General features: G+C 34.3%; 1 protein-coding gene and 1 long non-coding RNA gene across 2 annotated transcripts in view; one reads left to right on the plus strand and one right to left on the minus strand.

Moving 5' to 3' along the window:
* Nucleotides 1-24,648, plus strand: part of LOC5577888 (tetraspanin-2) — a 111,470-nt gene that overhangs the window by 37,605 nt on the left and 49,217 nt on the right. The gene's annotated exons all lie outside the window — the stretch shown is intronic.
* On the minus strand, nucleotides 8,908-9,538 carry LOC110678592. Its single transcript, XR_002501766.1, has 2 exons — nucleotides 9,389-9,538; nucleotides 8,908-9,330 (listed from the first exon to the last, which is right to left on the minus strand). It is a non-coding gene; the product is annotated as an uncharacterized LOC110678592 (long non-coding RNA).

Consider the following 24,648-nt stretch of genomic DNA (forward strand, 5'->3'; position numbering starts at 1 on the left):
AAAAGTACAGATTGGTACAAATTTTTGGAATTGGCTATTTTTGTAACACAAGATCCAAAGGATGCTTGAAATTGGGAACTAATTTCCGAGAATATATTATTGAAAGATACTAATTCCATAGAATTTAATATATATTTAGTAAGTGAAATTGTTGCAATAAAAAAAGTATGTTAAATTTCTAAATCAATTAGGATTAAAGTTTCTTTCTAATGTTGTGTATGGCACAGATTTTCAGAACCTCTGGATATTTAAAAAAAATATGTGCCTACAATACAGATATAATTGTGGCAACACTGATTTAAACTGGAAAAGAAACCACCATCTTCGGACGACGAGCACGCACTAAGTTTCCTGACCGATACTTAAGTGATTGGTAAGTTGCGATTTGGTCACGAAGCCGAAGCTAAAAATAACATCTCGCTCGCTGTGATGTATACATGTACACGACGATGTATGTGTCAAATGTACATCTCATATATCCGAACGAAGTTTAGCCTGTGAAATGATGTTCCCATGTGCTTTGGGGTACATAATCGAGTTCAGTTCACCTTCGAGCTTGGGGTCTCTCAAGAGGCTCCGCAGCTTGTAGGTTGCAACGCCCATCTAGCGAATAGGAAGTCCTGGGTTCGATCCCCACCGAAGCACGTGGTTTCTTTTCGCAGTTTCAATTTCAATTTGTACATTTGACACGTGTTTTGTCGTGGCCATGTGCACGTCAAAACCCTTTACCAACAAAAATGCATGATCTTTAGCCCAAAAAAGAGTACCGTGAAGGCCCCATACTCTGCGCACTTAAGGCTTTTCAAATTTCAAACAGCTGTAATTAATTGAAAACAAAACACAATAGTCTGAAATTTTCGGAGCAAATACTTATTGATCTTATGTATAAGGAAAAAATATAAAAGTTTCACTAAGTAATGATTTTTATTGCATTTTTTTAATTTTTCTCAAGGGTGTCCGTGTTCCTAACTCTGCGCACTCATTTTTGCAATGCTCCTTATTCTGCGCATTTAGGTTCCTAACTCTGCGCACTCGATAAATTCTTTATAACAGTTAAAGTATTTTACTAAAAGCATTACTAGCAGTTAAACTCTGAATTAATCTTCATTTTCTTACTTTATACGACTTTACGTCCCTAGTGGAGCGTGGAATGTCTGTAACATAGAAGTTTACTAAATGAAGTGAATTTTATCTATAATTCAATCCATGATAATTAGTGTTAATGAATGCCATTAAGGGCAACTCTTAAAATAATCGAAATTACAATCACACGTACAAACTACGTCTTTTTTGCGTTCACTTTTGGCGTGTAAAGGAAAATTAGCTTGGACTGTTTATGTATTTTCATTAGAAAATATAAAACCCAAATTTGTTTGGTTCTGTTCGGGTCCGGATTCGGTATTAAATAATTGTCTCGGATTCGGGTCGGATCCGGGTTTGAAGTAAATAAATAAGAACCTGGTTCGGGTTTGTTATATGTAAAACCCAGAGTCTATATACAGAGAGTTGCGCGAAGAGGCTTCTTTGAATGATTGTTCTCCTTTTTCTTCAAAAATAGCCCCTCCCCATTAAACATTTGACAGTTCAACAGCCGACTAAATTAGTTGCAAAATCGGTCGATTATTGCACCGTCGCTTATGGAAGATTAACACAAGGATCAATCGAATATCATCCGATTTAATAGGGTGGGCCGACGCAATCCTACTAAATAGGTGGATAAATCGGTATTTTAAGTAAAATCCAAGCAAGTTGACCTACTAAAACGCAGATTTCCTCGGTCACCCGATTTAATCTAGCGATTAGTCAGTTGTTCGCTGTGTTAAACTTCCATAAGCGTCGGTGCAACAACCAATTTAGTCGGCTGTTGAACTGTCAAATGTTTAATGGGGCTATTTGTTATGCTGGTCTGCTCGATAGGTAGACGGTTTGACAGTTCGATAGGTAGATTTGGTTTCACTCTTCGCGCAACTCTTCATTTATAGACTCTGGTAAAACCCGAACATTTCTACTAAATACGAAGAATAGTTTAAGCGAAAGGGTATATCCATTCTTCATGTATTGTTCATCAATCAATCGAGAAGTATCGCCACTCTGTATAAGCGTGACGTAATTAATGAACGATTCCTATTGCAGATCAATAACAGTACTTTATTGGCGTTTCTATATAGCAAATACGATTAAACCTCGGTGTTCCATTACTCGATATTGACTCATGAAACTATACAAAATATCTAAATTATTTTATTGCATGGTTAGGGAGCATTCAAAAATTACGTCCATCGTTGAGGGGAGGAAGAGTCTATGACAATGTGACATTAGGTACTGTAAAAATCGCGACAGAGACTGAGGAGACGGAGTGTAGAAATCCTTAAAATGTGAAGGACGTCATTTTTTAATCTTCCCTTACTATGATGGTCCCCTCAAACAATTTTCCAAAGCATTTCTATTCCATATCACGATGGTGTCGACAAGTCGATGGTTCCCTTCAATATCGACCTCTGGAGGGTTGATTGTTTGTTGAAAATAACGTTTTATAACTGCTGCGCATAGTAAGGAACATAGTTGAAAAATGGTTCCTTACTATGCGCACTTAAGAAGAATAAGAAAATGAAGGAAAAAAAAGTTGCACTTTACCAGTGATGATTGCTCGATAAATAAACTAGTGCCTACGTACTAAAAATCTGAAACATATTCTCTTTAATTTGCTTCAAATGACTTAAGTGATGAGGTACTCCCTTAGCATTTTTGCTAACGGGCAGTCAATTTGGACGTTTTTCAATATTTTTAAAGCTATTTCATTTTTTATTAGAGTAATAAACATAATTTGTCAAGAAAATTCTTCGCGTACTTTTTTATTACTATTGTAGCAATATATGAAACAAAAATTGTAAACAAAAATTTAAGTGTTTTACCAGATTTTGGTGAATTTTGGTAAAAGTGCGCAGAGTTAGGAGCTGCGCAGAGTTAGGGGCCCTCACGGTATATTTCAGGTGAAAGCTTTTTTGGTTTGTCGCTTTTGATACAAAAGTGAGTCTTTTTTTACTAAAATCGCCAATAACTTCAAAAGAAGTTGATTAATGAGTAGGTGGCTGCTAGAAAAACGATGATTTTCAATTCTTGACAACTTTCTACAATAAATATTTTTAATAAAATCACTATAGAAAAAGTTGTATAAACCCTTAATTTAAGGTGTCTTTTACTTAAAATGCTCTGTAGCTTAGGAATAAACCTTTATACACAGCTGAAATCTGAGGTTTAAAAAATTAAAATATCAATATCGACAACTTTGTTGAAGACAGTTACCCGATTTGAGCAATTGTACAAACAATGATTTTAACGCTACACACCTAGGTGGACAGATCATTAATATTTTTATATCAGAATAAATCTTATGATATCCCGATTCTTCAGAAGACACCAACTTTCTAAAATCATGTTTGGATATAAAAAACTAAAAAAACGCGCCGTTTTCGGGCTCTGTGTGTGTATTGCAATGAACAAACATAACATCGTTCTTTCCAAGTAGTTGATACATTTAAAGGCTAACTGAACCTTCAACATTTACAATCGATATCACTTAGGATATAGAAGCTATACTGCAGAGCCAAAATTATTGTGCCAATCTAGGCGGTCGCATATTATAATTGGAGTTATTAATATGAAAGCGCATAGTCATAAGAGGATACAACTATTTCTTTTCATCGCCATTAATATATTTATATATGTATTATATATACAGTCAACTCTCCATAACTCGATATTTAAGATATTTAAGACAGCACTTTTATTGTCAGATGCCCTGAACGGTAATCGTAGCGCGGTATTTAATTTTTGTTCCCCATAGGGCATTTGCAAAATTTCACGTGGCCTGAGGGATCGACGCGCCGCACTTGAGCAAACACCGCAATGTTATTCTCCCATAAGAAAAGGGGAAGGCCACGTGATGTTTCGAACAATTACCCCAATACTATGGTTCTCTATGTCGAATTCGTTTTTGAACCTAGGTTGGAACTGACGCAACCAGTTCTGAATCACAACTGAATCACGTTCTGAATTTCAACCTCAACTCGATTCAGGTTCGACCGAACTACAATTTGCTTGACGTTGGCTTGTTTATGTATTGATCACCGACCCAGTTCCTAAAAACGAAAATGACATAAATGGTCGGGTCAAACACAATGCACTGACATTACGATAAGAACGGCAATACATATATGAATGGCATGACAATGTTTTGATCAATGTTGACTAAATCGGATTCAACATTCGGTCAACCAGTGATTTTCGATAGCGATCGATATCAAATCGTTGGCGATCCCCGACGCTGGGAAAAAATCTATAAAGAAATTGTACTGCCCATACTCGCAATACAGTCCCATCAAGAAAATAATGTCGAGAAGAACGCATTTGTACATTATTGCAAAAAAAAATCGTTACGCTGCTATTGACAGTATCATTGGTATCATTGCAGTATAAGAAAATCTATCTATATAAATAATAATGGAATGGTGTTTGTATGTCACGAAATGGCTCAAGAACGGGAACCAATGTGCGTGATTCCTTTGCCGTTGCGTTCCTCAAGGGTTGCGACGTGTTTGTGTGGAATAATATTAGCAAAAAACTCACCGAGGAAGTGGGAGAAATAAGAAATTAACTTTGACATTTTGTATAAGGATCTTTCATGGCCTACTCAAAAGCCTACTTGACAGTACGAAGTATGCCGGGACAGCTAGTGTTCAATCATTAAAATATGCATAATTCGTTTGTTTTTATTGCCCAAATCTCAAATTCTCTCAAATGGGACTTGTTTCCCGAGTATTTCTCTCACCAAACACAAATACACCCGCAAACCAGTCCCATCACTTACAATTACAACACTAAAAATTTCCTGGATCCCGTTGGATTTGATGCATACAAAGGTGTATACTTTAGAAAGTTTTGAGCAAGATCTTAGGTTTTAAGCAACCTATTGTCAACTATAACTTGTTGCAAATTCCCTAAATATGGATAAACCTGCTTTGTGTCCCGGACCCTCTTATTTCTGAGCATTACTGTCGTGAATCGCAAGTCAGTCCCATCTGTAAAAAGTAGGCATTGAAAAAATAGCCTGTGAAGTTTCCAAACTTGTTTTCCGTACAAATATTTGAAAAATTCCAGAGGATTGGAATATGCTCAAAAAAACCTCACCCTAAATGTCTTTGGAAGATGAGACTGCCGGAGGTTTCGTTTACAATTGGCCGAAGTACAATACGACGGTAGCATTGTCTCAGAAGTAAGTTATTTTGCTTTTTGTTTTGTGTAGAGGATCGCTAGGATACGTTTCTATATGCGGTTCTAAAACATATCGCACCAGAAGGGATTCTGAGAAAATTTTCATGTCAAGTAAAAACATTTGCATAATCTTCATCTAATGTAAGAATATTAGTTTAATTCCTCTTTCTAATAGAATGAAGACTATGATACAAGATTACAAAAATTATTAGAGGAATATATTTGCTCGAGTTTCGTTGTAATCTACTGATGGAGCTGTTATGCTGGTACTTTTAATATGGGACGCACATGGTTTGGTATTGTTTTTGCATTTTGTCCATACAAAAATACAGTTTCATGAATGATTTCAAAAAGTACACTAATAATAAACACTACTCATGAAGTTAACTCGAAAGTGACGAAAACCCAAATGAGCCTCTGTACGTGCTATAAATTCTTTTGTTCTTTTGACTTTTACTGTGCGTCGTGTGTTGGTGCTGTCTCGCTCTCTCTCTCTCACGGGGAACTTGAAAACAGAGCGCACAGTAAAAGTCAAATGTGTTATAGCATGCATGAGCCTATGCATGCTATAAAATGTTTGACTTTTACTGTGCGCTCTGTTTTCAAGTTGCCCGTGAGAGAGAGCGAGATAGCACCAACACACGGCGCACAGTAAAAGTCATGAGAACAAAAGAATTTATGGCACGTACAGAGGCTCATAGGCTCATGAGACTGTTATGGCAGTGTAACACTGGTTGATCGAGATTGCCTTGACAAGTAAAATGTAGTTCAATAGGCTTGCCGTTGTACCACAGACTGTGGTTGTACCGTTCAAATTGTGTTTGGGGCTTAACCCTAGATCGAGATAAGAAATATCGAGTCAAGTATAAGGAAGAGTTGCCTTTATATAAATATAACGAGAAGCAATTAAATAAATAAGAAAAATCAGTAAAGACAAATGTTTGGTTAATGTATTGTAATTGTAACTTGGCTAACGCTCTGCTCACAAACAGTATTCATAAATGTTATGTATATGCGTTTGATGTATGTCTCATTATTTCCAAAACTTTTTCGACAATTGCATTTCAAAATATATCAAACCTGTAGTACATTGCATGATTAGATACAATAGATACAATATATATATATATATATATATATATATATATATATATATATATATATATATATATATATATATATATATATATTATATATATATATTATATATATATATATATATATATATATATATATATATATATATATATATATATATATATATATATATATATATATATATATATATATATATATATATATATATATATATATACTATATACAAAACATAAATTACCACTTACCATACAACGAGGTGTTCAAATACAATTCTCAAAACGAAACCATGAAATCTCTAAAGTGAAAGATGAGTAAAGAAGCATTTTATATAAACTCAAACGGACGAATCTTGAAAATCTTGTAAAACAACTATTGAAAGGTCATTTTAAAGTTTATATATTTACATTTACGTTTTATTACCAATTTTCATAATAAATTATTATATGCCTCAAAATGTGTTTCAAATTCCGTAATCTATAATAATATCACTATCACTATCATTAACACTCGTACGCCTACGATATTCGTCACTTACACAGACGACGAAGCTTCAAAATCAGTTTGAACGCTAAATTCAACCCATTATATCTCGGCTGTCATAAGCCCGATACAAAATTCTGCCACCAACATAAATGCACAATGGTCGAGCTTCATATAAAGGGGCGGCCAAAACTACCGAAAACTTTTTTAGAGATTTTTATGTTTTTTATCATTTTGAAATATACACTACCCACCATAAGTGTGGAATCGCGTATTGCTACACTTATACTGAATATTGCAGCACCTTGAAAAGTTTAGCATCACCTAAACTGAATGTTATCTCATGATTCTGAAGTGCTAGATCAATGTATTTTTGAAGTCGTCTTAAAAAATACGTCTTTGAGCCCCTGCGATTTTTTATTTTTGTTGAAAAAACGTCACTGGATTTTTGGTGATGCTAAACTTAAAAGGGCTGCAATACTCAGTATTACAACGATTCCATACTTATGGTGGGTAGTGTACCTCATGTGTTATATTATTATGATCCTTGATTGAAATTGAACTAAAATTTAAATTTCTTTAACTTTTCTGATGTTAACTTGGCTGAAGTCAGAATATTTTAAAATGTTATTTTAAAATAAAGCACAAAATTCATATTTAAGGAATGTAATATTTCCCCAAAGTTACGCACTATCTGAAAGCTTATGGTTCAACACTTTTATTGAACATGAAAATGGAAAAAATATGTTGTTTAAATTTTAGTACTATTCAATATTACACTTTAGTAATTTTGATTATTTTGAACATGAAAACAACTCTTGTCCGGTCATGTCGCCACTATTCGAATATTGCACATCAAAAAGCATCCTTAGATCTTACAAAAAACGTTTAATTTTTTTGCAGAAATTTGCTGATTTACAACTCTTGTCGCGTCATGTCGCCACTATTCGAATATTGCACATCAAAAAGCATCCTTAGATCTTACAAAAATCGTTTAATTTTTTTGCAGAAATTTGCTGATTTACAATTTGAATAATTCAGTATTTTCCAGATATTTTAAAGATATTTTTCATACAAAGTTTTTTCAAAACATATTTATCCGCTTTTCATACACATTTTGATCAAACTTGGTCAAATACACACAAAAGTTGTGTTTTCAGCCAAGTTTGATTGCATTTTCAATAACAAAAAAATAAAAAAAAACGATTTCAAAAAGTTACGTAATATGTGAACAAACCCTTCTAAAAGAATAAAAACGTCAAATAACATATTCATATTACATATTTCATCGATTAAAGTGATAAAACTAGTTTTGGCCAAACTTTATTTTTTCCGACCATTGTGAAATGTACGGGCTTCTAGATTCATGTCAGACTATTGCAATATTTTTAGGAATCACTGTTTGATTTGTAGTACTTAAAACATCGGAGCAAGTCCTAAAAAAATCGAAATTTTGCCATTGTCTGTACACAACTATCGTATTGGTGTAACCCAACAATTGGCATTGAATTTTTGATTGTTAGCCATTGAATGAACTACAATATACTCACAAAACTGCGTGTAATACAGAAAAAGTACATTTTCAACTATAACTTGAAATTTATCGCGATGATCCAAACATTTTATGATCTTAAAATATTCTCATGTTTAAGGCCACCAAATTTGCAGAACACTGATAATAAATTTATGTTGAAAAAATCTACAATATTTTCACAAAATAGTGTTAAATACAGGTTTTCTACAAAAAAATTCTATTTATCGCAATGACTCGTCAGTTTTATGTTCATGAGAAACAATTTGCTGAACATCGTTGATAGCTGTTTGTTCAAAGAACTACAATACTTTAACAAAATCTTGTATAATACAGATAATTCTGAAATTTCTTCTGCAATTTATTGATTGCCTTCTAGATCAATTAAAATATTTGAAGCATTTTTAGATAGTAAAAATAAATATATTTACAGAACATTTTTAATGTTTTGTTGTGGAGTTGGGTCTAAGCAGAAGGAAAGCTTATGACCACCTCGGCTAGCACAAATCAAACGCCAACACAATGATTTACATATTCATCAACAATGAGCCAATTTTATTCCTTCTCATTCCTCACTGGCCCTATCTGCCTATCTTCTTTGCTTATTCTAACAATTTTCTTAGTTTTTTACTCACGGACCGGAACATGCTGACGTGGGTTACGGTTGACTGTGCTGTGGTGACCTGCATGGCAGCCACGGACCCTTTTACTGCTCACCCTCGGCGATCCGCGTTGCGAGGAGCCAACCCCAATCGATGGCAACTTTTCGGCTCATCCGTGTGGCTTGCCACCCGGTTCTGTGCCGTAACGGGTAGGTGCTGACCACCCGGTGTGTCCGGAATTCGCTGGAGCCGTCAAGGAAAGAGTTTCTCTCAGTTGTTCGGTCTGCGTTCGGGCTGGAGCTAATGAAGCGCACGAAGAAGAAACAGAAAAGAAAAAAGAAAAGGCCCTGCGTCGGTTACGCAGGTATCAGCATGAGCTCAACGCATGATCATAGCGCTACTCACTTCTATGGAAGGCCTTTCTTGTTGGATTGTTCGTACAATTGAGTTTGCGCCTCCTTGTCTGGGCTGTCGTCTGTTCCTCTAGATCCCTGCTTGCAAACCGTGGCACCGAACTCGCTCCGGTGGGGTCGCAGCCGCTTGGCGTTACGCTGATCTGGGAATTTAACGATCATATCAGCATTGAATCGAGCAAGATTGTTGTCGTCTTACCTGCCGTTCGTTCAATGTGCGCTCTTGACTGACTCTCTCCGTGAGCTTTGTGGCCAGCGATCTTCTCTGCGTTGGGGTTAGGTTTGCGCACCCAGCGTGCCTTCTGCACAATCACTATGAGTGGATAGAGACCGATATTAGCTTCCGCGCCAGATTGCTGGTTTGCCTTCTTACCTTCTGTGGTAGGCACGTGTGGTGAGATCGAGTGTGCACGAGAGACTGCAGATTGTGCTACCGCGGTGCAGCGTGTATGCTGACTGTCGCGCCACCACGCTGATACATGTATGTCTATGAACACTGTGTATGAAAGGTGAGGCTGTCAACACCACATCCCCCTTTCTTTAATATGACAATGTCCTTTGGTTTACAAGATAGATAATTTTCAATAAACTTACCGATCACCTGATGTAATACAGATTTCCGCACATTTCTTGTTATCAAAATTCCTTTTAAAACTAGTTTAGTAATAGTTTTATAAGAACAGTGATACCGTAAACGTACCATATTTGACGCGGGTCCAAACTTGACGCATTTTCTAATTAATGTTATCATAAATTAATTCTAGATCAGACTAGCACTCAAAAATGTATTGCTTAATCTTTATTTACATGTTATTGAAGGATTCCAATCGAAAAAAGTTTATATTTGATTGATAATAGTTAAAAAATAAAATTTATTTGAAAATGCATCCGACAAGTGCGTCAATTTTTTCATTCCTTAGTGAATGTGCTAACTATTGTTGATCAATTTTCGTGAAATTATTGTGCTGTTTGACAGCAATATAATCAACAACAGTCAGTAATATTATTTTATTCATGAATTGACGTCGAAAGTTTTCTACTTTTAAGCTTTAAGACATATTGTTGTATGAAAATCTTGTGCGTCAAGTTAGGCACACAATGTTCCTAATTATTTGCTATTTTGTCAGCATGTTTTGTTGAATCGAAAATAGGAAAATAAATATTTATGGTGCTTGCATTCAAAAAATCCGTCCGCAGAACAATCCGAGGCTTTATGTAATCGGATGTAAAGGGTCATCCATAGATTACGTCACGTTTTTAGGAAGAGGAGGAGGTTCAAGGAAACGCAACGATTCATACAAAATATTCGCACTTTTCATAAAATAAATGTGGCCAAGGTTGAGAGGGGTTGAAAATTGTACAATTTATCGCGGTTTATGGTGAAGCGGCGTGTAACTCAAAGAATCATTAGAATCATCATTGATGTAATAGTAGTAGTGTCGCCTTTCCATGTATATTTTCAAAACAAACAAACAAAAAATATAACATTTGTGTTTAGCATATTTTTATGTAAACACATGGTAAATTTAGTAGATTGACGAGTATTGGAAATCAAAATCAACTCTTCAATCGTACATATCAAAAGAAAACATTACAATTTAATGAAGGGCAACGGAATTTCTCTGTTTTAAATTGAATTTATCGCATATTTTTGTTATGCATCGGTACGGTTTATGTTTGCAAGGGATGACGGTGTTGCCAGGTGATTGGTGACAAATTTTTCTAGCAATTGTTATATGCTTGTTTCCGGAACATTTGCTGCATATTATAAAAACTTATCATTTTGCAAATAGTTTTCCATCATAAGATCACTGATTTAATAAAATTTCAATGATTTTTGTGATCAATTCACATTAAATGCTATGATTTTACAGATAGCAACTCTGACATCACTGCGCTCAACGATCGCGATGATTGTGCACACACGATAGACGCGTCCCGACGCATCCCGACGCATCGCACTGTGGAGCTTTTCAATTATTTTGGGTGGTTCAAATTGATAAACTCTTGGTATGATTTTATGCTTTGTAGAGATGGTTTTCGTAATTTGAGAGAATCGAAAAACAAACAACGTATGAGTTTCAAGTTTCTATGCTTTGCCCAACCTTTCCGTACTGAAAATTAATACAACAGGAAAAAAGTTGGATATTTTAGACTATAAACACAGGCATGCCTCAGTGTGCGGTGGCGGCGTCGATTCGCAGCAAGTGAAAACAACCGCCATAATAGTTTTGAGTGTTGCGGTTGATAAAACTTTATAAATATTTGATTCCTGTTTAAAATATGTTCCTTTAAGGAAAGTGAATGAAAGATTTGTTTAGTGGAAGTGTAGTGAACGCAATATAAAATCCAAAATACAAATGTTTGCTGCAGAATTACAATGGAAAAGGTAAGCACCTTCTATTTACAAGTGTAGTTGTGTGAGGCAATGAAATGCGGCATAAAATCGGAGATTTTTTTTCGAGAATATAAATCTCATGTATATTGTCGCTAAATTGATAATGCTGTATCTGAAAGTGTTGTTTATATATTGAAATACCACCTGAAGCATTTTTCTTCGCATAAATTATCCATTAAATCAGGTGATAAGCAGTTATACTTCATCGATGCTGCAAATACCAATACTATCATAACAATATGTTAATGATTTTGGAAGAAGCCATTTTGTGATGACGCACCAAAAGGCCTTATGGACGTCCCCTAATGTTTCAAGGAAGCTTCAATAAATGCGTCAGGAGGTGAGGTGTAGCTTCAATGATTTGTTTCGTATAATTTATACAATAGGGGGTGTGTCCATGAGATACGTGTCACAAAAACATACCATTTTCTACAAAAACCCCGCCCATTCGCCCTACTTCACACTTTTTATATGGAGCCTTCAAAAAACTTGTATGATTCGTCACATCTTGCAGAACACCTCCTTCCCCCTAATAACATGACGTACTTAATGTATGACCCATATATGGTTCTCGATCTATTTCGAGGCCCATACTGCCGTTGGTTCTACGCATATTTGTCCCGCGGTCCATAAGGGTGACATAGAACATGGGACAAGTAGGCGTAGTTCACGTGTTATAAGTAACGAAGATTATCAAACGGCCATTTTTGGAACCGATTGTTTTCGTTCTAGTTTTTGACCAATTTGTCCTTATTTTAGCAACTACCTTCCCCGTTCCAGCGCAACATAGTTTTCAAATCTTTCCCTTGTTTAATATCACGACGAAGATACATTAAACTAAACAATAATGCTTAACTATGGATTGAACTCAATCGCCGGTTTTACTTTCTACACTAACTAAACACATAGCTAAAGTGACTACCGGATGACGTCATTCAAAACTTTTTCCAAAGGTTCTAACTTTTATGTCCTCTCTAAAACGCTTTTTTTCAATTAATTGAACTATTGAATACTGAAACTGTTGTATATTTTAAACTTTAGCAATTATTTGTAAGTGCGTCAAATAAGGAACATAATGCGTCAAATTAGGCACATTGAAGAATTGATGCGTCAATTAAGGAACCTAATGTGTTCCACAAAAAGTCAATCAAACATGAAGAAAAAATCGTTTAATATTTTTTTACTGATTTTTCCCTAATTCTATAATAGTTGAGCTAGCATAGATTCAAATTTCAACAAAATCGGATAGATTTAGACGATTTGACAAGTGTTTGAATTTAGAATTTTCTTAACCGCGTCAAATATGGTACGTCCACGGTACAAACCCTTTTTTTATACGAGATGCTTCATATTGTTTGGTTTCCTTGTAGTCAGATAAATGTTTTACACTTATTTAATAGGTACACATTGTCATCACTATCAGACAGCTCCACTTCATCATCCACTTTTCGTTTCTTTTTTTTAACTATTCAATACACAAAAGTATTATAGCTGTTTGCCATTCCTGTTAAAAGAGCATGCATTACCTCTTCTCTGATTTAGCAATTTAACTTAAGATTTTTTTTTTCGTGTAGAAGTTCTTCAGTTGATGGTTGTTTTAAAACTAACCTCTTAGTATTATTCAAATGTTTCTCTATGAGGCTCATGTCCACTTATTACACGAATAACTTAAACCGTAGTAAAAATACACCTATTGTTAAAATCCGTGCGTAAAAATTTCTATTCACTGAGTCTTTGTGCCTGAAAAAACATGTATTACTTGAAACGTTCTCTTAAGTTTGTGTTATATCTCTGACCAAAATTCACCAAATTATTTGATCACATGTATGACAGTAAGATCCGTTTTCGTCCTCCTAAAATTTTAATTACTCTCAGGTGCAGTCTATGAAACGCTTCGATATGCTGTGCAACTATATGATATGGTATGCTGTACTACATTCACATTAATTTCGAGTGCTGAAAACTGTATACCATTATCATTACTATTCTACTATAATAATAAATCTGAGGGTTTATGCTGGTTGATTTTCTTTGCATCTAATCCTTTCGTCTATATTTTTTTCGTAGTATTACTTAGCTCTTGCAGCATATGATTTTCATCGTATTTCGCTTAACGTTGAATTGCTAGATATACAGAGAACTTCAATTTGCATGTTGATATCTTTTTTAAGATTATCATCAGATCATGCTTCTGCAAAATCTCGAATTTTAGTGGACCGATGAAGTTGAAAATGTTTTAAGCTGTGCACTACACATTTAGAATTATAATGATACATTTTCAAAACGATATGCGTAGTGGAACTTTGCTTCATTAAATGGATAGGACAGTCTTTAGGATTGTTATAATGCTTTCACCATTCAAGTTTTATCAACACGTTTTGTTTTGTTCCAGTTATACACCATGTCGCATTCTGATTCTGATTGAAGGACTTTTCTACTTTGACCATCCTTAGCTTTTATCACATCATTTTTTTTACCGGTGTATCATGAATGTAATTATAGTGCTCCATTCACGATGTGAGTGCACTTTCAGTGAATTCAATCACAGCTTCTGATGCGTTGCAGAGGAAATTCTTGAAAGATTATTCATAATATTTTTATACATTCATTTTAAGCCAAGTACGCCAGGTTGTTATGCGACAAATTTTCTAAATAAATGAAATCTTTTCTGAATCACGAACTGAGACAACCTATTTTTTTTATTACATTTGTCACCTTCATTTAAGTAATGTTCACATAGCTCCAAATCTGAAATTTCAATTCGGATTTGATAAGTATTTAAGAGGCAAATGAGGGTGTGTTGCAACAGTTACATTCAGTATGAGTTTTTTTATCTAATTAGTAGTTTTATGATGAGTGCTCAACTCGACATTTTGTTCTTCTAACGGTAATTTATAATGCATGCAATCATATGCATGGTTACATTTAAAGGACTGACAAAACATTTGCATAGTTGAAAACAACCCAATAAACAGTTGTTTGTTGGCTTGGTTAAAATAACAGTGACCATGAGTCAATGTTCCATTTTATTCATTCAAAATGACTGTATTAAATCCTTATTCATAAACCGTATATGCCTTATTAAACTGCACCTGATTTTAATGAAAGAAGAAACGCTTTCGACAAATTCAAGTTGATTATTTTTTTCAAGACTAACAGCTTCACAGTGAATCGACATCAGCTTATCGTATCAGTAATGAATTCAATCGCCGCGTTTTCTGCACTTATAGTGAATTAAATCACATTATCTCACCCATGATATGTCTTTAACTTTTCTCAACATCATCCATCCGCGCGAAATTCACTGAATAAAAGTCAAAAGATAGATGTCGATGATTTCTATTAAGCAACAAAGAACTACTGATTTAGATAAACTCTCAAAACTATTTTTCTTCATCAAACATTGATAAGCATGGTCAATCTCGCATAACAGTTGGCATTACCATGCTTCAAATGCACATCGTACCTTAAGCAGAGCAGCGCAAAGTCCAAAGTTAAATAATTGTTCACTTCATCTGTAGGAATCGTAGACCAAATTTTCACGCATACCACTTGTCTGTTTTGACTTTGCCCTTGTCACCACATACGAATCAATTCAAATCCAGTTCTTTTTTTTTTTTACTGCTTCCTCAAAGAAAGAGAAGCTATGATTTGTTATAAACGAAGTGTATCCCCTTCGAGCAGTTGCACTGCCTCTCGGAGTTAGGATATCAATCAGTAAATCATAAACAGCAGTTTTGCTTTGCTCCGTTCGACACACCAAAACGCTGTCAAATACATTAAAAGAAATTCGCACAAATAACATTGAACTATTCGATAATGCGTAGCTTTGGCTATGAATACGTACCTTTTCAGCGATGTATATATATATATATATATATATATATATATATATATATATATATATATATATATATATATATATATATATATATATATATATATATATATATATATATATATATATATATATATATATATATATATATATATATATATATATATATATATATATATATATATATATATATATATATATATAATATATATATATATATATATATATATATATATATATATATATATATATATATATATATATATATATATATATTATATATATATATATATATATATATATATATATATATATATATATATATAATTATTAAAAACATGGAAGCAAACACCGTTTGGTGTTTGGTTCCGGACTTTAAGAATTTTGAGGGTAGATAGATCTCCACGAGTTATGAAAAAGTGCCCAAGGAACATAGGGTCGCAAGTCACTGCTAAGTGAAATAATCACAATTTAAAATTTTTAAATTTTCTCACCTTTGACGCTCCATATCTAAATAACTATTAGTCGTACATTCAATCTCTGCGCACGAATCGAAAGCTTATGACCTCATCTTTCTTAGCTTCTTCGACATGAATTTTGTAGAAAATGGTTAACATGCATAAATAATGAAAAGTTTACAAAAAGTGACGAAAAAATCAGCATTTTTTTAGGTATTTTCATGAAATTTAATATGATAATGAAAGTTCCTTTAAAAAAGTTCTTCTACAAAATACGCATTACCTTGTTAGCTGCCAAAGTTGCTTTGAGAGCAACATTGTATGTTTTGTAGATTCGTCATAATATCACTTTGAATGTTGTGCACCAAACAGTAATAAATCAATCAAATAATTGCTGGTAACCCTATTCGTTCGTGTGTTCGTTGATTGCTGCCTTCGCGTGGGAATGAAGTGGACGGTGACGACGGATGTTGGTCGTGCCGAAGCGGAGGGAAAATGAGTTCGCTTTGCAATTTGCACCATGTCATCTTCGCTGCGGCGTTTGGTTTGTAAACAGTTTCACAAACAGATTCAATGCGTGCGCCGCATGACTGTCGTAGTAGCGAAGGTGTATTTATAACGACTGATCCCTTTAAATTCTTCGCACTAGTAGCTGAGCTACGGTGCAGAGCGGATGGGGGTGCGCGTGCGCGTGCTGGGAGAACTCAATTTGTGCATTTCTCGTGTACGACGTTGCACTTTTAATGCATTATTATGCTATTATGGGTCATTTATACTTGAATTACATGTGGGATATAGAGATTCATAATCTTGACCCATATTGTAAGCGATGTACATAAAGATGGGCGAGGGAGTCTCACAGGGCGAGAGGTCGGTTTTTGAATAACCATATAGGGGGAAGAGAGGTGTGGCCAATGAACACGGTACAAACAAATTTTATTTTATGTTTTTGTACAAATCACGTGATTCATGGACAACCTCTTTTCACGCAATACGCGCGTCGTTGTAATGTTGTACTTGTAATGTAACCTCGTAAACCTCGCTCGTGATACACAGCACAAGCGATGTGAAGTCTTAGGTCAATTTCTCAATGCGGTGGAAATTTGAGAAAATGCCTAACCCTAAACGACCTTCAATTGGCGGGATTCGAACCCACGATCAACAGCATGGTTCGCGAAATTACCGCTGGCATATGATATGATATGTAGGAATATTATAATCGCGTAGAACATAGTTTTGCATAATTTACCTTGCTAGAAGAACCTGCTCCTCAGCTAAGTGTAAGTACTTCCACTGTTATTAACTGAGTGGTTTTCTTTCCAATTGATCATTTTGTGCATTCTTGAGTCGTAAAGGTTCCTTTCAAAATCACAAGCAGCATTTCCAGAACTTTCAATAGAGATTGCTAAAGAAATTTCTCTCCTCTTTTTCACGAATTAAATTACAAGGAATTATACTGGAGATAACTCAAAACAACGACATAGTAATTCGTTTGAGGATTGCTTCAGGAATGATTTCAAGAATTATTCAAGGAACTTCAACGAAGGTTTTTTCAAAAATTAATCTGGGAGTTTCTTGATCTCCCAATTTTTATGCATGGAATGCTAGAGATAGTTGGGTCTCGGGTTTCCAACCCGACGGGATCGCGTTTAAAAAAAATTGAGTTCAGGTTGCTTTCAACCTTCAGTTCAAAAGATTTAGGTCGGGGTTTGGCTTGGTAAATGTCATGTTTCGGTCGAGTTTGAGTCGTCTTTGGTGATCATTATGAACAGAGCAACAATCGCCAACGAACATTTCTGCTAAACAAGAATTGAAAAAAACACTCTCAAGCGTACTCCAACGTATGTATGTCAGAAAAGTTTAATTTACTAGTAATTTCAAAATGGGGTTTTAGAAGGATTTTCTCAAAAATTGCTTTCGGGTTTATAATCAGAAAATTTTGGGTTTGAGTTTGGAAATGAATTATTATTTCGGGTTTAGGTCGGGCCTGGGCTTAAAAAATAAAATATGTCGGGTACGGGTCGGGTTTGGTTTTATCAAATGTGAATTCTGACCAAACCTACCTTCTGGAGTTTTTCCAAAAGTTACATTTGAAATACTTGACAGAAAATTTGTCTGGAAATCATCAACAAAAAAAATATTTTTATTTCTCTAGAACACACTTTTGTATTTTCCAAGGAATTGTTAAGGTATTTCCACATTAAGTGGTTCTGAAATTATTGCAAAATTTCTATTGGAAACTTTTCAATTTGTTCCTTTTGGAATTCTTAAAGAAGTTCATGATTTCTTCAGGCATCATTTTTTGAAATGCTAGATGAGTTCTTTCTGGTTTTTTTTCCTCCAGAAGTGTACCTTCAGGAAGTTTTGAAGAACCTCCTGATGAAAAAAATCCTGGAACTCTGCATGAAAACCTTTGGATATTCCAAGTGACACCTCTGGGGTTTTATGCAATATTCTTTTTGGAATTCCTTTATGGAAATTTGACTACAAATTGATACAGAAATGCGTATAAAGATGCTCTCAGAAAACAATCCAGTGATTACTTCCAGGATTGCTTAAAATATTCCTTTAGAGACACCTCCCGGTGCTCCAGCCAGCAAGCATTCCTTAAAAAAATTTCTCCAGGATTTTCTAAGAAACACCCGTGTTTTTATTTTTCATCTGTTCTCTCAAGAACATTAACCTTATTTTTATTATTTTTTCTCCGTTTCATACACAATAATAAAGGGTGCTTCAAACATTTGCAAGATTATTTGAATAACTTTTTTTTTTATTTTCAGTGGTTTTCAGGTTTTTCCTCCAAAATTTTGCAAGTACCCTTCTGGATTAAATTTCTGATGCCTCATTGATTCCAAATATTGGTTGATTCAATGCTGATAAAATTTGACTTGTTTTTTCTACTCTTCAATGAATGTTCGAATCCTCTGAGCAGAATCTCAAATAGAGAAACTTTAAAGTAGATGGAGTACCGTGTACCTTTTAATTCCGCTCCTAAATGCTTATCTTTGACAGATACGCGTATTTCGACTACCACTTGCAGTCTTCTTCAGTGTCAGTTACTCGTATCCACTTCCAGTTTAGTTTTTGACATGTGTCACAAACTCAAGTAAAAGTTTGGTAAACAATATTCAAATGTTTGGTCCAAATTCTTATAAAGTAAGATTTATTCATTCAACACGTCAATTAATCAAAAACTTATGTATATTTTTTCAGGTGGTGACCCTAAACTATTGAACGTGAGTTTACATTAACTTAAACAAACTTAAACCACAAATGTAATCATAACGAATCAAACTATGTGTCTTTAAACTATAAACTAAACAAAATTCCTATAGTGGTTTTCCCAAGAATGTATCACAGGCTCTTTTTAGGTATTCTACTAGGAATTTTTTAAATTTTTTGTCCATGAAATTTTCAAAATAATCATCCAAGAATTCTTCAATCAATTTCCTGAGGTACCGGAACTCCCTTTGCTTTGAATTAGAACATTTAAACTTTTGAACGCGAGTTTACATTAAGGATGTCTCTAGGAGATTGGACTGGAACTCCTACAAAAGTTACATTAGAAATTTATCATGATGAATTTGAATCAATGATTCTTTCAATACTTTCAGAGGTTTCTTCAAAGAATACTTAAAAATCTCTTAGGAATCATTCAAAAGTTTTTAATAATACCATAATAACTCCTGGAGCTGTTCGAAACAAAAATTGTTGATGAATTCTCCATTAATTTCATTGGGAAATTCTATAGCAGTTACCCATGAAATACTCTCAATTAATTTAACACATGACGAATTCCATCCAGAATGATTTGAAAAAAAAAAATGGAAACCGTGCTCGATAATCTTTGATTATGATTTCATTTTACACATGTTTTAGTAACCCCCATCTGTTTTTTTTTTCTGAATTGCTGCGCGTTTACCGCTACAGCTACCTGTGCCCCATATTTCGTGTATAAATCCCTTAGCTTTCGGCAGGAATATGTGACGAATTCCATGTCAAATTGACCAACCACAGAACTCGAACATCGTCGATTTGCAGTGAATTTTGCACATGTTTTTTATATGGTAGAATAAGTGTTTTCCATAGATCAATTTGACATGGATCATTTCGACTCAAGAATAGCCCATGATCTATGAGTTTTTGCGTGCAATTTATTTAAAAAAAATATAGTTCTGAAACTGTTGATTTCAGAGAAAAATTGTTCCACGGAAAATTCAAAAATAAAACATGAATTTTAAATAACACAAATATTATATTTCAAATATTTTTATATTTTCACCGTGAAATCTTGATGGCAAACAGTTATTTGGGACAGTGTTTCATGATGAAGAAATTTGAAGTAAAAAAGTTTTTCTAAGAACCACTTTTGGTCGATTTTTAAAATTATTCTAAATCATAATGATATTCACAATCACCTCTCTAGAAGCAGCCCTTTTCGAGTTATTTCAAGCCAAATGCCAAAATATATCATTTTAATAATTAAATAGGTCATTTCCATTAGTTATAGGGGAAGTTGTACAAAGCAAAGCTATGCTAAAGGTGTCTGGGTTCGATTCCCGATCGGTCCAGGATGTTTTCGTAATGGAAATTTCCTTGACTTCTCTGGGCACACGATATACGAATGCGAAAATGGCAACCTTGGCAAAAGAAGCTCTCAGTTAATAACTGTGGAAGTGCTCATAAGAACACTAAGCTGAGAAGCAGGATCTGTCACAATGAGGACGTAATGCCAAGAAGAAGAAAAAGAAGACCACCTTTAGACTACCACCAACAACTGTTCATCTGAAAATATACCAAAAGTACTTTTTAGAAAAACTTTTGCATTAAAAGTTTCTCCATCTTGAAACAGAGCCCCAAAACAAATGTTCACAATCAAGATTCAATGGTGGAAATTTAAAACAATATTGAAAATTGGGTTCTGAGTAATTTAAAATTTTGTTTAATTTTCATGATAAAATTTATATATTTTTTCAGTGCATATTGTATTCTTTAAAATTGGAACATTTAATTTCATCTAGAATTAGAATTTTTCGAATAAATTGCACGCAAAACTTCGTTGGCCATTTTCAAAAGTTATTATTGAGTAAAAATGATCGATTTATCAATCAAAAACACTTATTCCACCATACCGAAAACATGTGCAAAATTCACTGCAAATCGAAGATGGTCGAGATTTGTGACTGATCGATTTGACATGGAATTCGTCACATGTTCTGTCGGAAATTAGAAAAAATTATACACGAATGTTGGGGCCCAGATAGCTGTAGCATTAAACGCGCAGCCATTTAGCAAGACGCAGTTGGGGGTTATGGGTTCGATTCCCACCGGTCGATGATCTTTTCGGGATAGAAATTTTCTTGACCTTCCAGGACATAGAGTATCTTTGTACCTGCCATACGATATACAAATGCACAAATGGTCATTCGACAAAGTAGGCTCTAAGTTAATAACTGTGGTAGTGTTCATAATAACACTTATCTGAAAAGCAGGATTTGTCCCATTTGGGACGTAGTGCCCATTAGAAAGAAAAATCCACGAGTTTTTAGACTTATTCATCTATGGAGTTCGCCAGAATTTATCAAGAGAACACTTTAAGGAACTCTAAGAGGTTCTCCAGGAATACCTCCAGGGATTCCCCTTAAACAATCCAAGTTTTCTTGAACTTATTTATCCTGACACTTCTAAAGGGAATCAAAAACTAAAAGCACAAACGTGGTTATTGCAAAAAAACCTAGACAAAAAAATTATAAACAATATCATAAATAAGTTAACACTAAAGATGAAAAAGAAAAAGATATCTGTATCATCAACAGTTGAAACATGTGCTGTAATATACAATAACTTGGAATTAATTACTTTCTTAAGTCAAAAACGAACGAATTTTCAGAAATTAATAGGGCTCGTACGCAGCCCAAGTAACAATTTTAGTTTTACGAATTACTTCCAGGGTGCTATAAATAAACGCCCATAAATCCACTGTTGCCTTAACGCTCCCCACAAAAACTCTTGTAGATTAGAACGTGACCAGTTGGTCCACTCTGAAAGAGGCTATGAAGTGTATAATTATGTCACACGAATGAAGCAAAATATCATGTATGGTAGCTATTTTAAGGCCATCTGTTCTGGATGAATGTCGCGTCATTTTGAAAATGATTTTATCATAACGTCGATTGGATTTATTAATTGTTAATGTTAATGACATAAGTAGTGACGTTATATTGGTGTGGTAAGTATTAAGTTTGCAATGTTAACCCCTCTACCGGCAGCTTCATTTTTTACCGTCAAAAAATATTCAAATCACGATAACATTTTTGTTTCTCGATATTTTTGCACCATTCTTTCACAAGATCTCAAAAAAACTTTTTTAGTTTAAGAAGCTGAGTCGATATTAATTATTGGTTATCTGGTTTTAAAGATTTGATATTCCTTGGGGGACCGACGCGTAGCCATAACCAACGTAAACATCTCAGGCTACAGAATTTTTATCGTATTCACACATTCACTACTCGAAACGATATATTAATGCTAGCATGTTGTGAAAAAATTAAGCAATTTGGAGCAGCTGTCTTTAAATTATGAGCATTTATGTTTCTGGTACCACCCTGGACAAATAAAGATCTTGATAACTCTAAAAAACCTCAAATCGTAATTTTTAGATTTCTCCAAGAATACTGAACTGATTTGTATGATTTTTTCAGAGTAGCTCCTTATTACCTATTATGTATAACACACATTTTATTTTTTGATAAATTGACCAAAAACAAAATGGCCGCCAAAGATATTTTATAGGGAAAATGTCGGTCCCCCAAGGAACATCAAATCTTTAAAACCAGATAACCAATAATTAATATCGACTCAGCTTCTTAAACTAAAAAAGTTTTTTTGAGATCTTGTGAAAGAATGGTGCAAAAATATCGAGAAACAAAAAAACTATCGCGATTTGAATATTTTTTGACGGTAAAAAATGAAGCTGCCCGTAGAGGGGTTAACATTGCAAATTTAATACTTACCACACCAATATAACGTCACTACTTATGTCATTAACATTAACAATTAATAAATCCGATCGACGTTATGATAAAATCATTTTCAAGATGACGCGACATTCATCCAGAACAGATGGCCTCAAAATAGCTACCATACATGATATTTTGCTTCATTCGTGTGACATAATTATACACTTCATAGCCTCTTTCAGAGTGGACCAACTGGTCACGTTCTAATCTACAAGAGGTTTTGTGGGGAGCGATGAAGGCAACAGTGGTTTTATGGGCGTTTATTTATAGCACCCTGGAAGTAATTCGTAAAACTAAAATTGTTACTTGGGCTGCGTACGAGCCCTATTAATTTCTGAAAATTCGTTCGTTTTTGACTTAAGAAAGTAATTAATTTCAAGTTATTGTATATTACAGCACATGTTTCAACTGTTGATGATACAGATATCTTTTTCTTTTTCATCTTTAGTGTTAACTTATTTATGATATTGTTTATAATTTTTTTGTCTAGGTTTTTTTGCAATAACCACGTTTGTGCTTTTAGTTTTTGATTCCCTTTAGAAGTGTCAGGATAAATAAGTTCAAGAAAACTTGGATTGTTTAAGGGGAATCCCTGGAGGTATTCCTGGAGAACCTCTTAGAGTTCCTTAAAGTGTTCTCTTGATAAATTCTGGCGAACTCCATAGATGAATAAGTCTAAAAACTCGTGGATTTTTCTTTCTAATGGGCACTACGTCCCAAATGGGACAAATCCTGCTTTTCAGATAAGTGTTATTATGAACACTACCACAGTTATTAACTTAGAGCCTACTTTGTCGAATGACCATTTGTGCATTTGTATATCGTATGGCAGGTACAAAGATACTCTATGTCCTGGAAGGTCAAGAAAATTTCTATCCCGAAAAGCTCATCGACCGGTGGGAATCGAACCCATAACCCCCAACTGCGTCTTGCTAAATGGCTGCGCGTTTAATGCTACAGCTATCTGGGCCCCAACATTCGTGTATAATTTTTCTAATTTCTGACAGAACATGTGACGAATTCCATGTCAAATCGATCAGTCACAAATCTCGACCATCTTCGATTTGCAGTGAATTTTGCACATGTTTTCGGTATGGTGGAATAAGTGTTTTTGATAGATAAATCGATCATTTTTACTCAATAATAACTTTTGAAAATGGCCAACGAAGTTTTGCGTGCAATTTATTCGAAAAATTCTAATTCTAGATGAAATTAAATTTTCCAATTTTAAAGAATACAATATGCACTGAAAAAATATATAAATTTTATCATGAAAATTAAACAAAATTTTAAATTACTCAGAACCCAATTTTCAATATTGTTTTAAATTTCCACCATTGAATCTTGATTGTGAACATTTGTTTTGGGGCTCTGTTTCAAGATGGAGAAACTTTTAATGCAAAAGTTTTTTCTAAAAACTACTTTTGGTATATTTTCAGATGAACAGTTGTTGGTGGTAGTCTAAAGGTGGTCTTCTTTTTCTTCTTCTTGGCATTACGTCCTCATTGTGACAGATCCTGCTTCTCAGCTTAGTGTTCT

This window comes from Aedes aegypti, chromosome 1 (assembly GCF_002204515.2).
Source record: "Aedes aegypti strain LVP_AGWG chromosome 1, AaegL5.0 Primary Assembly, whole genome shotgun sequence".
Taxonomy (NCBI): Eukaryota; Metazoa; Arthropoda; class Insecta; order Diptera; family Culicidae; genus Aedes; species Aedes aegypti.